Below are 15,840 nucleotides of genomic sequence, written 5' to 3'. Positions count from 1 at the left end.
GGGGGAATAACGATCTCCAGCCTTGTGCGTTCCTGTGCAAATGTGAGTCAAAATCCCTCCAGTTCTACGAGTTTATTTCCACTTATAGCACAGGTTGTACTTTTACGTTAAGTACAGGAGGTTTATGCTAGGAGATTTATCGAGATTGGTAGAGGCATGTGACTTACCACCATAGCATTTGTTGCGGGTTGGATCTGCACCGCAGTTGGGTTATTTAACCACTAGAGGGCACTGAAGACCATATAATTGCTGACTTTTCCTAATTTGGGGGCATTAGGTCTTTTCTGTTGCCTGAGATATGCAGATATTCTTGTTTCCTGTCTGTTCAAATGGGATTGTGGGACTTTCTTATGTCAGAGCATTCAGCTGATTATTTGTGTTACAGTTCATTATATTGGCATGATGTTGGGAAGTGACGACTGTTATATTTACATGTGAAAATTGTTTCTCCTTGTTTCTTGTGATTCAGAACCACACGTCTGTCCACCCCTCCCACATTCGTTAAGTATGCCTACTGCTGTACTGTTGAGCTGCTGTTAACTTCCATTAAAGTATATCTGGACATCACTCTCTGTGCCCCACCCTCTGACCGGAGTTTAAGTCCTGAGGGAGCTATCATCCCAGCATCCCAGAGATAACTCTCTAACAAGGAGACGTGGCTGTTCTCCACTCACACTGGCTGAAATGGTGAAAATGCTGTTATCATAGGATGAAGTGAGGATTTGTTCCTCATTAACAATCTCCCTGTTAATGCCTAAAGGGTCATTAACAGGGAGAGGGGGGCACAAAAAATACTTTTCTTTCTTATTCTCATTTAAAATATCTAGCTTTTATTAAATAATTATCTGAATCTTGTGAACAAAGTTTTTATCTGACGTAAAATGTATAGAAATCATACATATACCAACAAGACAGTGTACATCACTGTCACAACAGCATTTGTTTTCATTCAAAGGCTTTATGGCTTTAATACCTGGTGGGCCGGTCTCTAGTCAAAATGCCCAATTTTTTTGTCCCAGTCCAGCTCTGCAGGTTAATACTGGCAGTGTCACCATGCCAGCTGACTGTATGTCATCATCAGCCAGTGTTGTTCTTTATACATCAATATTACCAAAGTTTACCATAAGGCAGCATAGAAAGTATTTACTTGCTTTCAGGTTTTATTCAAATGTTAGTCTTTTCAGTTGTTTCCCCACTTTTTTCCTGTTTCAAAACTTCAAACACCAGTTTGTAAGAAGATTATCTTCTTTTTTTTAATTGGCAGATAAAGTTTTGCATTGGCATTGGCTAATTTGCCAATTGTATGTTAAACATGTTAGTATTTTAATATTCAAAAATGTTTTTGCCCAAAACATATGTGCACTATATGTCAGTAAAAATACTATGCAAATATTGCTGTCCTTGAATGCTGAGTAAACACTCACAAAGCACTGATTGTGTCTCTTGTACTTTATCAATGCAGTGTCTAAAAACTTTGCACCGTAGTGGTTAAAATCTCATTCTAATAAGAGTTAAAAGCGCATTCGGTTATTAGGTTTATAGGGTTGCTGAATTATGGTTAACGGTTGGTAGAATTTTTTTTAACATTATCTGCCAATTACATCTGCCACCCTTCTCCAAATCTGTGCCCCTACCCGGCCCCCCCAACAAAAATTTTCTAGACACGCACACGCCACTGCTTGGTGGGTATGCAAGTGAAGAGAGAGACTACATCAAAGGACACCATGGTTTCATCTGGATCCAAGGTAAGTTTCTGGACCTTGTCGGTGAAGTCAGTGGAGTTCTTGATGTGGTGTGGGGTGTTTCCCATGAGAGGTGCAAAGGATGGTAGCAAGTAGTGGTGGGCGGATCGATCCAAATATCGATAGTATCGGTCCCAAGTCGGTATCGGATCGATACTAGCCTGGTGAGATCGATTCTTTACTTTGAGTTCTGCTTGTTTGCTATGCTGTGCTCTCAGCAAAAATGAAACAACCAGGTCGCTGGACTCACCGCTCCTGTGTCAGCGGACACAGCAGGCACACTTTGCTCCCTCTCCCCCACTCTTATGTTTCGGTGTTGCACTGACACGTCACGTGACTTAGACACTTTGGGGGTTGTTAAGTTGTTTACATATTAATTATATATTTTTTTTTGTTGTTGTTTTTGTTGTTGAGAATTTTAATTGTAATTTTTGTATTATAGTTTATCAACAGTATTTGTTTTAATTTGTTTACTGGTTTGCGTGCACTTAAGATTAAAGATTAAAAAAAAAATGCTTTTCACATCACCACCACCAAACCTGCAGCGGCATTGCAGAACACGCCCTGCCACATACCCCCCCTCGCCCGCTTCACCTCACCCCGCGAGCAGGCAAGGGAATCGGCCCAGACCATCGGCGCCCCATGCCCCAGCCCAGCGACGGGGAAGTGTCCACTCTGGCGGTCGCCCGCACCTCCAGCGGAAGCCCCGGAGCTGGCCTGATGGCCACCCATATGGCAAGCAGCGGCAGCGCAGTAGGCGTGGAAGTGAGCTGGGGCTCACAGGCAGCTGGGCAGACGGCCAGGACCGTGCGGCCTGCGTGCCGAAGTGGACTGCATGCCGCCCTCAGGCGTAGCAGGACCCCCGCGCACCTTGACCTCCGTCTCCAGCTTGGCAGGCGCGCCAGCCTCCGGCTCACCCCGAGCCGTGCACTGTCCACCCTTACAGTGATCACATGGTTGCTGTAACAGTAGCCTACATTCAACGGCTGCAGCCCTCCTGCTGCCAGCTGTACACATCAACACCAAAAACAACAACAACACAAGCAGCGCACAGGTTTTAAGCTGGCGAGGCATCATTGTAGATGCCCTGAAGGTGAGTCCATCTCACCTGCAGCGGCAATCGCAGACCACGAGCCGCCACAATAAAAAAACATTTTTTATTTAATTAAAAATAAATAATTTCTCCTAATTATGTCCTGGGTTTTAACTAATTAATCATACCAAAGGAAACATCACACAAACACTTAAGGTCATGAAAATTAATTGCGATTTAGCAATTCAATGAGGCACCCACCTTATTTATTGAAAAGTATCGTATCGGTATTGGTATCGGCGATACTGGCCCGAATTTACTTGGTATCGGATCGATACCAAAATATGCAGTATCGCACACCACTAGTGTTTGGGAGATTTGGAGTCAACCATCAGCGGAGCGGGGGGGGGTGGCTTACTGGGCTTAAGCCCGGGTCATTTTTTCAGAAGCATGGGGTCTTTTGGAGTGTAATTTGTTAGTTAGATGCCAGACTGACAACTGTATAAAACAAAAACAACACGCAAAGCACAGAGCGCACCGTCGTAAATTCCCCTTAATTTTGGTATGATCCGAGCTCAGGCACTAGGCGACTGAGCGCAGCACCAATGTGAGCGAGGGGGGAGAAGCTGCTGCCTGCGAGTTTGCTGCAGACAGAGGAGAGCTTAAGTTTGACCAGGTACCAAAGCAAATCATTCGTACTGTACAAATAATGTAAATATGACGGTGTATCACAAAAGATTGATATCAAACTGATCACTTGGTTGCGTTACTTGCTCTTCGAGTGAATCAACAAATGGATAAATAAAAAGCCGAACGACAATGCTGATTTTTTTAGAGTCTTAGCTTACATTTCATATTTACAGTTGTTACCCTCCACGGCTAAACAAACTCTCTAAATCGGTTTCAATTGTGTACTGATGTGCACAACAATGGACATAAAGAAACAACTCAGGTAGATGTTATTTTATATATTATGCTTTGTATGTTGTTCAGTATATCTATGCAAAACAAGAGGAATTTCAATACACAGCAGTATATTCACAGTTGAAACCAGATGTTTATATACACTTTAGGGAGAAAACATAAAAACTTTTTTTTTTACTGTTAAACATCAATTTAGAGTAAACTTGTTTTGTTTTAGATAAATAAATGTTGAAATATCTTTTGAATTAGTTAGAATAAAAAGAGGGAGCTGTCTATTTTTTTATTACTTTCATCAAATTTAGGAGTACATATACACTAAGTTTATTGTTAATTAATAAGAAAACTCTGTGTGTTTTCCCTGCCATCCACCTTCTTATGCATCTGCTCACCTTCCTTCATGTTTGCTGTTTAGTAGTTTAGTTTTTCCCAGTTTAGATTATCTTTAGTTCTATTTTGCCATTTTTCACCTTGTGCTTTACTTTACAATAAACCACCTTAATCTCAGCGAGTGCCTGCGTGTAGATCCTGATTGATTTTCTCCACATGGCTCATCCCCTTGGCCGTGAAAGGAAACCAGAATGTGCAGAGAATTAGTAAGGATGAAAAAAGGGCAACTATGAAGAGTGGAGAGGTGCTTGGTCCAAACGACATACCTGTGGAGGTATGGAGGTGTGTAGGAGAGAGGGCGGTGGACTTTTTAAGCAGGTTGTTTTACTCAATCTTGGGCAGTGAGAGAACGCCTTAGGAATGAGGATGTGTACTGGTGTCTACTTTATCTTATAATTAAAATAACCATACTTGGGATGGGCTGGCGATTGTTTTCATGTGTCTGTTCATTAGAAACAACAATGGTAAAACCATTATCTACCTCCGCTGACTTGTTTATTTCCCCACATAAACATTTCACATTAAGGACGGGTAGAGTTTGGTGTCATCAACATAACAGAGAAAATTGATATTGGCTGGAATATTGGCTACAATGATATTGTAGGAGAGATGACCAATTGGAAGTAGCCAGATAAGAAATGGTAGAGGTCCCTGAGGACACCAGTAGTAAGTGGAAATGGCTGGAATTAGACAACTGAAGAGAGGACGAACTAGTTCAGGTGTGTGTCAGTAATATCAAGTAAGGTTTGTTATACTTGCATCATTTATATTGTTAAAACTCTAACTTTGATAACAGAGTTAATGGCATATTTCAACTCTGAAGCAAGTTTTCACATTTGATTTTGATTTTAATCCTCTGTAGACCGCTATCTTCAATCATGTTATCATTGTGAGTCTTAACCAAGTGGTGGATTAGCCTCCACATCTGAAAAGGATAGAGTGGAGTGAAAAACAGAAAAGTCAGTGATGTACTAATGTAGCAAAAATAGGAAACATTAGAACTGTAAATGTTTTCTTCCTTGTCTGCAGATTAACAGTCCACAGGTTGGGTGCTCGCACTCTGATTCGTTCCCTGGAGATGAAGGAGAGAGAGCTCAGAGGACAGCAAGATGGAGGAGTGAAGGAGAAGGTGGTGCGGCTCAGTGTCCAATGAGGAGTGAGCAGTTCTTTCACTGCCTTCATTGCTGTCAACAAAGACAATGGAGAGGTTATCCACGGACCTCTGCACCGCAGGCATATTCTACCACCCTGTGAGGTTTGTTTAAAGCAAAAAAAGCAATACCATGAAACTGTTAATAGCAGGATGTCAGAGTCAATAGAGAGGACTCAAAAGAGCAACTTCAAATCAAACTATTTATGTGGTAGGTGTTTCTTTGCCAATGTCTTTTCCCTGCATTAGAAAGTAATAAGCCAAGCCTCTCTCTGTCTCTCTCTCCCCTTAAAGTGATGGCTGTCCATTCTTCCTGTAAAAGGTGTGAATATAAACCTGAATGAATGGGAGTAGAAACTGTGTGTGTGCATGAAGACATGCTTGTGTCACTGAGATTTAACAGATTTATGTACGTTCACGTAGCCAAGTGTAGAAATGTTTAGCTTATTTTAGAGTTTAGAAATGTGTTAACATAGAATGTAGAATTATTGTAGAGACATTGACACTGCCCTCAATGTAATAAAGGCCTGACTGTGTCATGAACTTAGGAGCAGAGTATAGGAGACCCTCCCCAGTTGAACTGTGAAAGTAAAACAGAGAGGAGTTAATCCTGAGAGGAAATTCCCCAGAGAATGTTTGGGTGGGGGTCTCAACATTTGACCTGGATAACTGTGGTCTGGAAGGGAGATGGGTTTTTTATGACCTCTAGGGAGTCACCTACACCCACAGTGTTTTAACTGTCACGCACACTCACTTACGTGCACACACATACATACACGTATGCGTACACAGTCACACACGAGCACTCACATAGACACAGACACAGAGTTTGCACCACACTGTAGGGGGGTTTTATGATGGGGACACCTCTATAAAGCTGGCTGTAACTAACAAAGGGGTGAAGATTTTGTAGAGGGACACACCGGCCTCGTCTTCCCTTCTAGAAGTGCATGCTTAAATGAAGATGAATAAAGATGAATAAAAGTTTTGTGAAAATGACTACTGAGTTCCGGTGCCGTCTCTGGAAGTTTCGACGAATAAAAGAACAGGGGTAAAACTGATTTCGTAACAGTTTTGGTGCCGAAACCCGGGATTCGCTCGAGGCCCAGAGAGGATGAATTGGCAGAGCTGAGATCGTGAAACGAGGCGAACAGAGAGCTAGCTCACGTGATTAAAAGGTAAGCACGACCTGTTTATTTTTGAACCGTGCATATTGTTTAAAGCCTAAATTATCTGTTCGCTAAGTTGAACGTATCGCAGTGTAAATTCACTCAGTAGAAAAAAAGGCGGCTAGCGTCCGTCTCAGTGCGTTAAAGCAAGAGACTTTTGTAAGAACTCCAAGTTGATGTTTAGCGTACTGTGAGCGACTAAAGCAAGAGACTTTTCTAAGAACTCCAAGTTGATGTTTAGCGCCCCGTAAGAACATCTCAGTGCGTTAAAGCAGGAGACGTTTGTTACGGATTAGTAGAATCGGTGTTTCATCCGTCTTAGTTATTAGGAAAAAAGTGGCGGTGTGTGATCTGTCCTCCGTGCGTTAAAGCAGGAAACGTGTGTTACTATTAGTTAGAAAGCGGGGTTTAAGGCCTCGTCACCGGCTAAGGGCCGTGTGTGCTCCGAGTTTGGCAACTCCACCCTCCTTCGGACGCGTCGTTGGGACCTGTGGGACAGGAGCCGGGGTGGTGACCTGGGCACCGGGGGCGCCTTAAATAACTAAAGCTAGGTGTTGGATCCTAGTCACGGTTGATAACCTGCATGAGAGTGGGGGCAAGTTGCTTTGTTAGTGAGAGAACGACTGCTTGGCTCGTCCCACTGACTGCAGTGTGTGTAGACTGTGTAGGTGTGTGAAAGCGCCGTTAGAGTCGGCGTCTCGTCTGAAGTACGGGAGTCAATTAAAGTAACAAAAATAATTTGTGTCTAAAAGTGTGTGTTTGTGGTGTGCAGAAATTGCGGCAGGAGGCCGTGTCGCGAATTGTTGCAAACTGTGAAGTCAATTGGGGGGTTTAATTTGGTTTTATTTTTTATGGGGAAGAGAAACTGCGGTATCCAGTCCGTGGCGCAGTTTGAATAATTTGTGAGGCAAATGTGGCGCGATCTGAAGATCGTGAGCCTAATTGTCCTAGTTGGGTTGAGGTGTATAAGAGCGGACGGCACCCGCTCTTTGTTCTGATTAGGGCGTTGTCCTGAATCAGCAGAAGTGTCTCACAGAAAGTTGGGACTGCAAGAAGTATGAAGTGTGTGTGAGCCAGCCTCGAGGGGCGGGTTCACAGGTGGAATGAACGAAGAGTAAAATGTGCGTGTGTGTGAGAGAGAAAGAAAAGGTGGGGGCGAGTGACCAGCCTGTGAGTGTGTGTGTGAATTCCTTGATGACAAATAGGGAGACAAAGTAGATTAGTTGATTTTCTGTGAAATAGTAATAGTCAAGAAATCATAGTGATCAAATAGGAGAAAATGAACTAAAGTAAATAAAGCAAATTAAAAAGTGGATTAGCGTTAAAGTAAGGATAAATAAATAGATAAAACTAATAGTGACATTTAAAGGTGATCAAGTATTCAAGGATGAATGGAGAATTTGATTGCTGTCTGTATGAGAGCTGTTGGGGTGAAAGGAAAATGAGGTTGGAGGAGTGAGTTAACAGGTTAATGTGTGGGTGTAAAACAATGGGGTAAAAAAAAAAAAAAAGAGAAAGAAAATGATGAAAACAAAGAAAGTAAAAAGTGTGGAAGTGTGAGTGGGAAATTGTCTCCAACTGGGGGAAGCAGTGACACTACAGGTCACCTTCTTCCCCTGCTGGACACAAAAGAAAACATACTTGGGAGTGTTGTGGATGAAAATAATTAACAACTACATCAAGAAGATTTTTGTGTTTGTGGTTAAGACCAAATAAAAAATTCATTTTTGGGGTTTAAAGACAGAGTTTAAAACAAAATGAGTGGAGATGTGTTGTTTTAGGAGTGATGAAAACATATGCAGTCACAGTGAATAATGAAAGTCTCTCAGTCTGTCGATTACAGGTGGGGAACGGACCTGGATCAATTCTCCACGGGCAGCAGTCGGAAGAAAATTATAGGTTAAAATCATTAGAAAAATAAAAAAAAATAGAAACACCCAGCCAGAATTTTTGGCTGAATTGTTTTGCAGCTTCCAGTCCTCATCCTGAACAAGCAAGCTCCAAGGAAGCTAATCTCTCCCTGAAGACACAGAGTGCAGTTCCAGAAGCACGAGCATGAACATCAACAGTGAACAGCAGTCCAAAGAGACAATACCAGAGTTCTGAGCAGAGAGGTCCAGCAGCGCTAAGGGCAAACGGCATCAGAAAGAGAAGACCCACCATCTAGATTGGATGGATGGAGATGCGTTTCCAGCAAGCTGCAACCTCACTGTGTGTGAAGGACCTTTGAGAAGACTGTCTGAGCTTGACATTTGCCATGTTTGGAGCGAGATGGCAATGAAAGAGACAGTGGGACAAAGAGATACACGGGACAAAGCTGAAGAGAACTGACTGCCATTGGACTGAAAAGTGGGAGAGAAGAACGGAGAGAAAGGAGCAGAAGAGGACTGAGGCTGCTGTTTTAGTGTGGGGAATCAAATTGGGTTAAGGAATCCGGGGAGACAAACGACTGCCTGGAAGTGGAGGATTGACACAGTGTCCAGACCACCACAAAAGGGGGAGGAAGACAAGCACTGAGGTATGCAAAAGTACTGTTAGGAAAAATGGAAAGTGACACCACACATGCACATGATATGCACTAGAGATAACACAAAATCACACACAAAGTCGCACACATCCAAAGAGGGTATTTTTAGAAGGGGTTAACAACACACAGTGTGGTTGCTGATGGTAACCTGCAAGCATTTGGGGTTTAGCTGTGCCTGACTATGACAGAGATGTTTATTTAGATGTTTCTGAAACTAAATTTGGAGTGAACGAAGTTTTGTTTCGGAAAAAAGGGGGAAGGTACATAAAAGGATACACAGAAATAGAAAATGTATTAACCCGACTAACACACACACACACACATGTAATGAAGCTCATTAGGATCAAACACAATTTTAAGAAGGTAATACTGTTACCATCATCCTGTCTGGTTTATTGAGTGGGTTGAGAAGTGATACATAGACGACTGAATCAGTATTATTTTGGGGAAGATTATAGCAGGGGTGAACAGAATCCTGCAGCCAGAGTTTAAAAGAGTGAAACTAGCAGATTTTTTTGTTTTTGTTTTGTTTTTGTTTCTGAAGTATGGGGAACCAAGTTTTAGATTTGGTGTTTTCTCACCTATAAGAGAAAGAATATTCTGTGACAAGTCCTAAGACCGGGCTTCTGTATTTTTATTTACTTTTGTTTTTCAGTTTTATCTTTTATTTTTCATTTTTTTTTGAACAGTGCACTGATTTCTGTTTGTGAATTTCTTTTCTTTAAGCAGATCTGCACATCAGGAATTAAAAGTGCTACACGTCGTCGAGAAAATTGTTGCAAGTGAGTTTCTCCACATTAAAATGGGCTCTGGAGAAAGCCACTTATTTGGGACAATTAGAAAATGAGAGTCCCTGCCTAAAAAGGATTCAGCGAGGTAATCCGACCTAAAGTTCTTCTTTTTCTTTTTGAAATGACGTCATTTTGCTGAGGGTGGAAATAAAATGCGGCGATAGTTTCCACTATCAGCAAAGAAAGAAAGAATGGATGAATGAATGAATGAATGGAAATAAAAACAAACTGACTGACTGGTAAAAGCTGACAAGACTTGACCACGACTCAAAGTTAACCTCCACCTAGACAGGACAAAAGGGTGGATGAATTTATGTGTTTCTTTTTACAGGAGCAGAAAGATGACAGCAACATCTGAGGTTGCGTGAGCTTTGGCTGTACCGATTTAACTTTTAAATGCCACTTTCTGTGTTTGTGAATCTACCAGGGGTGTGTTATTCATGGGCTTGTGTTGCTCACAGAAGTTACTGTGAGAAAGTGTGTACACACCTGCGTAGCGCTAACATTTACATTCTCTTTTCTACAGCATTAAAGTTCTTCATGTGATTTGATGATGTGATTTATAACAGAACAATTGGTTGATGTTTGTTTCTCTACTACAGGATTGATGATGCTGTTACACTGTGTTGTTGGGAAAATGTTGAAGGTTACTTTGACGATGTGAATAATGTGAGAAATTTCCTGTGTTGAAACCAGTGTCATTCCTTTTACAGCAGGCTTAATTTTATGGCATTTTACGGCACCTCTGGAACCTATTGACCTGCGCCTGACCACCAGGATTGTCTATGTGTGCTCCTAATGTTTGTTTTTTCTTTAAGAGTGGATGTAGAGGATTCAGCAGAAAAAAGACAAGTGACATGAGGAAACAAATAAGAGATGCAGTGTTTATGGAATAGTTGAATATGAGCTCATTAGCTGGCCACTACTGAGCTCATAGTGATAAAATGGGTGGAGTGACATTGTTTAAGGGAAGTCACAGATTAAATTGTGGAATAAATTGGGATGATTCATGATTTGGGACAAATTATGGTGATAATAGTGATTTATTGATTGGAGAAAACCTGCACATGATACTTGTCTTTTATGCTGAATACTTTATCACTCTTATGATCTACAGTTGGTTGCAAATGTGAAGTTTGATTTAACAGATTTGTCTTCCAGGATACAGGCTCCAGGTGGAGCGGGGAGTCAAATAAGCTGAACATGTAACTGCTGATTAATGTTTTTACACAGGGTTACAGGTTGGAGTATGGCTGCTCCAAGTGGGAAACCCTGGAGATTGTTTCAAAGAGAATGTGCAACATTCTTGTACATGTCTCATTGGGAAGTTGACACATGGTGGAAGCCATGTGGGGACAGGAGTGTTATTTTTAACCTGTAGATGTCGTGAGGTGCCATGACGAGAAGGAGTGGCTGAGAGGATCATCCACAAGATGGGAGCTGAGGCCAGGAGAGAGGCTTCAGGAGGATCAGAGATCATCTTCAGCACAGCAGACATCACACAGAGAGCTGTGCTACTGAGCTTCCAGGAGATCAAGAGGAGACTTCCCACAGCAAGATTTTAAATAAAATGAGAGATTCATCGTTGACATTGAGGAAGACAACTAAGGTGTACGACGTGCTCTGCCTTAAATCTTCAGCAGCGTTGGACGTGACAACTCGAGGGATGGAGAGAGCGTGCCAAGCTCCAAAAGTGACAGCGCAGAGGAAGTCCAGCGATGGAATTGTGTTTCTGTGTGAAGCACAAATACTAGGAGACTGGGAAATAGTTGACACCACTTTTCCCAAGGATGAAGATCACCTAAAGTGTGTCACTTTGCCATGCAGATTTGGTGCTCTGCAGAGAAACCTTCTGTGAGGGAGAGATGTAAACAGACGAGGCTTTCATCTACATTTAATTCATGTCAGCTTCTTTAGGCTGGTTAAGGGGGGAATTGGAGAGAAACGGTAGTGTCAGGTGTGACTGTTGTAATTGTAACTGTGATTTTTTTTAAAAGTGAATTGCCCAGAGACAGATCTGAGTCCACTCCAGGGATACCACCATCACAGGCCACGGTGAAGCGAACCAAACGTAGTGAAACAGGTAAATCAGATGAGTGTTTTGATTATTATGGCGGTATAGAGTTGGACTACGTTAAAGGGTCCACAATCTCGTATACATTTGATCTTTGCGCTGTCATTAAATGGGCTTGCTGAACAGTTGGGTCCAACATCTTTAATGGCAGTACAAAATCGGATGGCATTAGATATGTTGTTGGGAGAAAAAGGGTGCGTTTGCGCGATATTTGGGGATGTGTATTGTACTTGTATTCCAAATAATATAGCTTCCGATGGCTCTGTGACCCGAGCGCTGGAAGGTCTGAGAACGTTGTCCATCACAATGCATAAGCATTCGGGATTGGATAACCCGCTGGAAGCATGGATGACCTCTGTCTTTGGGCAATGGAAAGGTTTCATTAGGTCAATTATGGTTTCTTTGTTTGTTTTTATTGCAGTATCAGTGACATGTGGGTGTTGTTGTGTGCCTTGTATCAGAGCCTTGTTCATAAGACATCATGATGCCACTTTTGGGAAATGGGGAGTCACAGTATGAAAACATTATGGTGAAAGATTTAGTGTAGTTTTATCTGCCATAGGGCAGATAAAAAGGGGGATTTGTAGAAATGTTTAGCTTATTTTAGAGTTTAGAAATGTGTTAACATAGAATGTAGAATTATTGTAGAGACACTGACACTGCCCTCAATGTGATAAAGGCCTGACTGTGTCATGAACTTAGGAGCAGAGTATAGGAGACCCTCCCCAGTTGAACTGTGAAAGTAAAACAGAGAGGAGTTAATCCTGAGAGGAAATTCCCCAGAGAATGTTTGGGTGGGGGTCTCAACATTTGACCTGGATAACTGTGGTCTGGAAGGGAGATGGGTTTTTTATGACCTCTAGGGAATCACCTACACCCACAGTGTTTTAACTGTCACGCACACTCACTTACGTGCACACACATACATACACGTATGCGTACACAGTCACACACGAGCACTCACATAGACACAGACACAGAGTTTGCACCACACTGTAGGGGGGTTTTATGATGGGGACACCTCTATAAAGCTGGCTGTAACTAACAAAGGGGTGAAGATTTTGCAGAGGGACACACCGGCCTCGTCTTCCCTTCTAGAAGTGCATGCTTAAATGAAGATGAATAAAGATGAATAAAAGTTTTGTGAAAATGACTACTGAGTTCCGGTGCCGTCTCTGGAAGTTTCGACGAATAAAAGAACAGGGGTAAAACTGATTTCGTAACACAAGTGATAATCATATATAATAATCATTGAATAGTAATAATGTTATTGAACAGGTTAAACATTTAGATTACAAAAAGTTGCAAAAAAAACCACACACAGCTGTGAAGTCAGCTGCACACGAATAACATTAGTACAATGACAACTTTAATCAGAGTGAGTTCAGAAGATCCAAAAGTGGGACACTAAAAACAAGCTAGTGAAAGCAAAAAGGGACTTTGAAAAATTTATTTCAAGGAATTAAAACACTGATAGGAAAAAACTAAACATGAGGAGAATGGCAATCCTGCAGCGACCAATCAAAGAAGATTGTAATGGCTGCATTGTAAAGAAAGCTGTTTTTTTTTTTTTTTAAGTTTTTCTGAGATATGCAGAGTTTTAACGAACAATTTGAACACTATTATTCATTTACATTATTTGTTCTCAACAGAAATGGGCAGTAATGCGTTACAAGTAACGTGTTACTGTAATCTGATTACAGGCACTTGGCCAGGTGGCCATTCTTTCAGTGGGCATTTCTCAACAACAACTACAAACACTAGTGAAGTGAATGGGCATTTAATTAAAAAATGAAACATTTAATTCAATAATTAATGGCATATTTAATTAATTCATTTTGTCACCTCACTGTAGGGATGGGTATCCGGTGCCATGATGGCTGGCCGGTTCTGACATAAACGGTAGTAACCAGACTGAAAAGCAGCGCACATTTCGGTGCTTTATTTCGGTGCTTTTTTTTCCTGAGATGTCACACACTTTGGATTCCACCCAATCATTTTACATTTGCAAGCGTAGTAGGCGGGTCCAGGTACGTACGTTCTTTTAGAGCAGAGCTACAGATTAAAAATGCCCAAGGCGAAGCGGTCAAAAGTCTGGCTGTACTTCACAGCAAAAGATGCAAACTCAGCAGCCTGCAAATATTTCCCACATCCATTTCCATGCATACACATGTTTCCGTGCACACGCATGAATAAATGGATGTGATAAGAATAGGAAAGCATCTGATGGATGTTCACTGTACTCACCTGGCCTCCGCAAACACTACATCTCAGTCCAAAAGAGGAGTTCTGGGTGTTTTTAGAACGGGAGATTTATGTCAGTGATGTGCAGGCTACAAATCTGCAGCAACAGTGTGATGCTATCATATATCAGCAACCTGTACCCATTTAAAGTGGCCAGTCAGTTTTATTAGTTTCATTAAAGAAAGAAAAGAAAGGAGGGGGAAAAGTCTGTGAGGATCATAACACAGGAAATATGTACTTCTGTTTCTTCATGTGCTGACGGCCACTAGAGTTTGTTCTGTCTCCACTAGAGGGCTGCTTAAGATTGCCATAAAGTTTGGAGTCATTAAAAAGATATTTGTGTACTGCCCCTTTATCCTGTTATTCTTTGTTCAAACACCTCCTTCTCTGATAAAACGACAGCCACTGGTTTTTCCCCCATTCAGTCATTCATTAGCTCAGAAAACATGTTTCTTTATAAACCTGAATATAGAATTAATAAACACAGAGTTATTTGGAACATAGAGACATAAAAACAGCTGGATTGTCAGATTGCTCATGTGGGAATGCCTGTAACAGCTGTATTACTCTTAAATGTAGGACCGCTGTTTGTCTTCCTCCTGGATTTTACCTCTGCAGGTAGGACGTGTCAATAATTCTCTGGATTTAGTTGATCCTGTTCCTATTTAGTAACATGAGTTAAATTTCATATTAGAGATGCTGTAGTTTATAGTGCTTGTGATGGGGATGGTGTTTAGGGGGGTCGTCTAGAGGCAGAGTGAAGGAACACTGAGAGTGGCCGGGCACAGACTGGTAGACGTCCCGTATGTTGTACTAATAGTTTAATAGTTTAATTATTTATATAGCACATTTAATTGCAACAGGAGCGTTGTACTACTCTCAGTCAAGAACATCATGAATTCAGGGCCTATGAGAGCTATTTGAAAATTGTGATGGCCAAACCCGTGGCCACACTCTAAAGTCGGTAACTTTTGTATTTTCATTCTTCATTTGAACATAGTAATACATTTTAGTTGCCAATAACTTTATTGATTGGTTTGGATACATTTGTTCTATTTGTAAGCGCGCACATTTAGTTTACTTATGTAGTATTTGTATTTAATTAAATATTTGAGTTTAGGGTTTAATGGGGTTTGGTTTTCTTCTTTAGTGTTTAGTTTATTAACAAACTAGATTGTACTGCATCGTTTGTGATTTATGATTGTGTTTTGTTTGTTACCCCTCATGTGTCACAATGGTCTGATCAGCCATTATATATACCCTTGTATGTCATTTCATGTTTTAGGTCAGTTATGTTACGGGGCGACCGTGGCTCACGGGGTTGGGAAGCGTATCTGTAACCGGAAGGTCACCGGTTCGATCCCTGGGCTCTCTGTCCTGGTCGTTGTGTCCTTGCGCAAGACACTTTACCCTCCCGCCTACTGGTGAGGGGCCGATGGTGCGATATGGCAGCCTCGCTTCTGTCAGTCTGCCCCAGGGCAGCTGTGGCTACAACCGTAGCTTGCCTCCACCAGTGTGTGAATGCGAGAGTGAATGAATAGTGGCATTGTAAAGAGCTTTGGGTGCCTTGAAAAGCGCTATATAAATCCAATCCATTGTTATTATGTTTGTTTGTAGCAGTCTTTTGGTTTGTTAAGTTTGCAGTCTTTGCCTGAGTTTAGTTTTGTTTCTTTGACCTCTTTTATGAGCTCAACATTTATTACTCTTGTAAATACAATTTTTGGGGGTTAAATAAATGAAAACTATATTTTTCTAATAATTCCTGGGACTCCTCCTGTTTTTCAACTCGGTCCATCACA

General features: G+C 41.6%; 1 long non-coding RNA gene across 1 annotated transcript in view; it reads left to right on the top strand.

Moving 5' to 3' along the window:
* The window catches only part of LOC146523192 (uncharacterized), a 123,609-nt gene extending 107,972 nt beyond the window's left edge, over positions 1–15,637 (top strand). Inside the window, exon 2 of the long non-coding RNA XR_014871508.1 lies at positions 15,519–15,637. This is a non-coding gene — a long non-coding RNA (uncharacterized LOC146523192). The remainder of the gene's footprint in view (positions 1–15,518) is intronic.
* Positions 15,638–15,840: the final 203 nt, after the last annotated feature.

This window comes from Neolamprologus multifasciatus, chromosome 3 (genome assembly GCF_963576455.1).
Source record: "Neolamprologus multifasciatus chromosome 3, fNeoMul1.2, whole genome shotgun sequence".
NCBI lineage: Eukaryota > Metazoa > Chordata > Actinopteri > Cichliformes > Cichlidae > Neolamprologus > Neolamprologus multifasciatus.
This window is presented reverse-complemented; position numbering and strand designations above follow the sequence as displayed.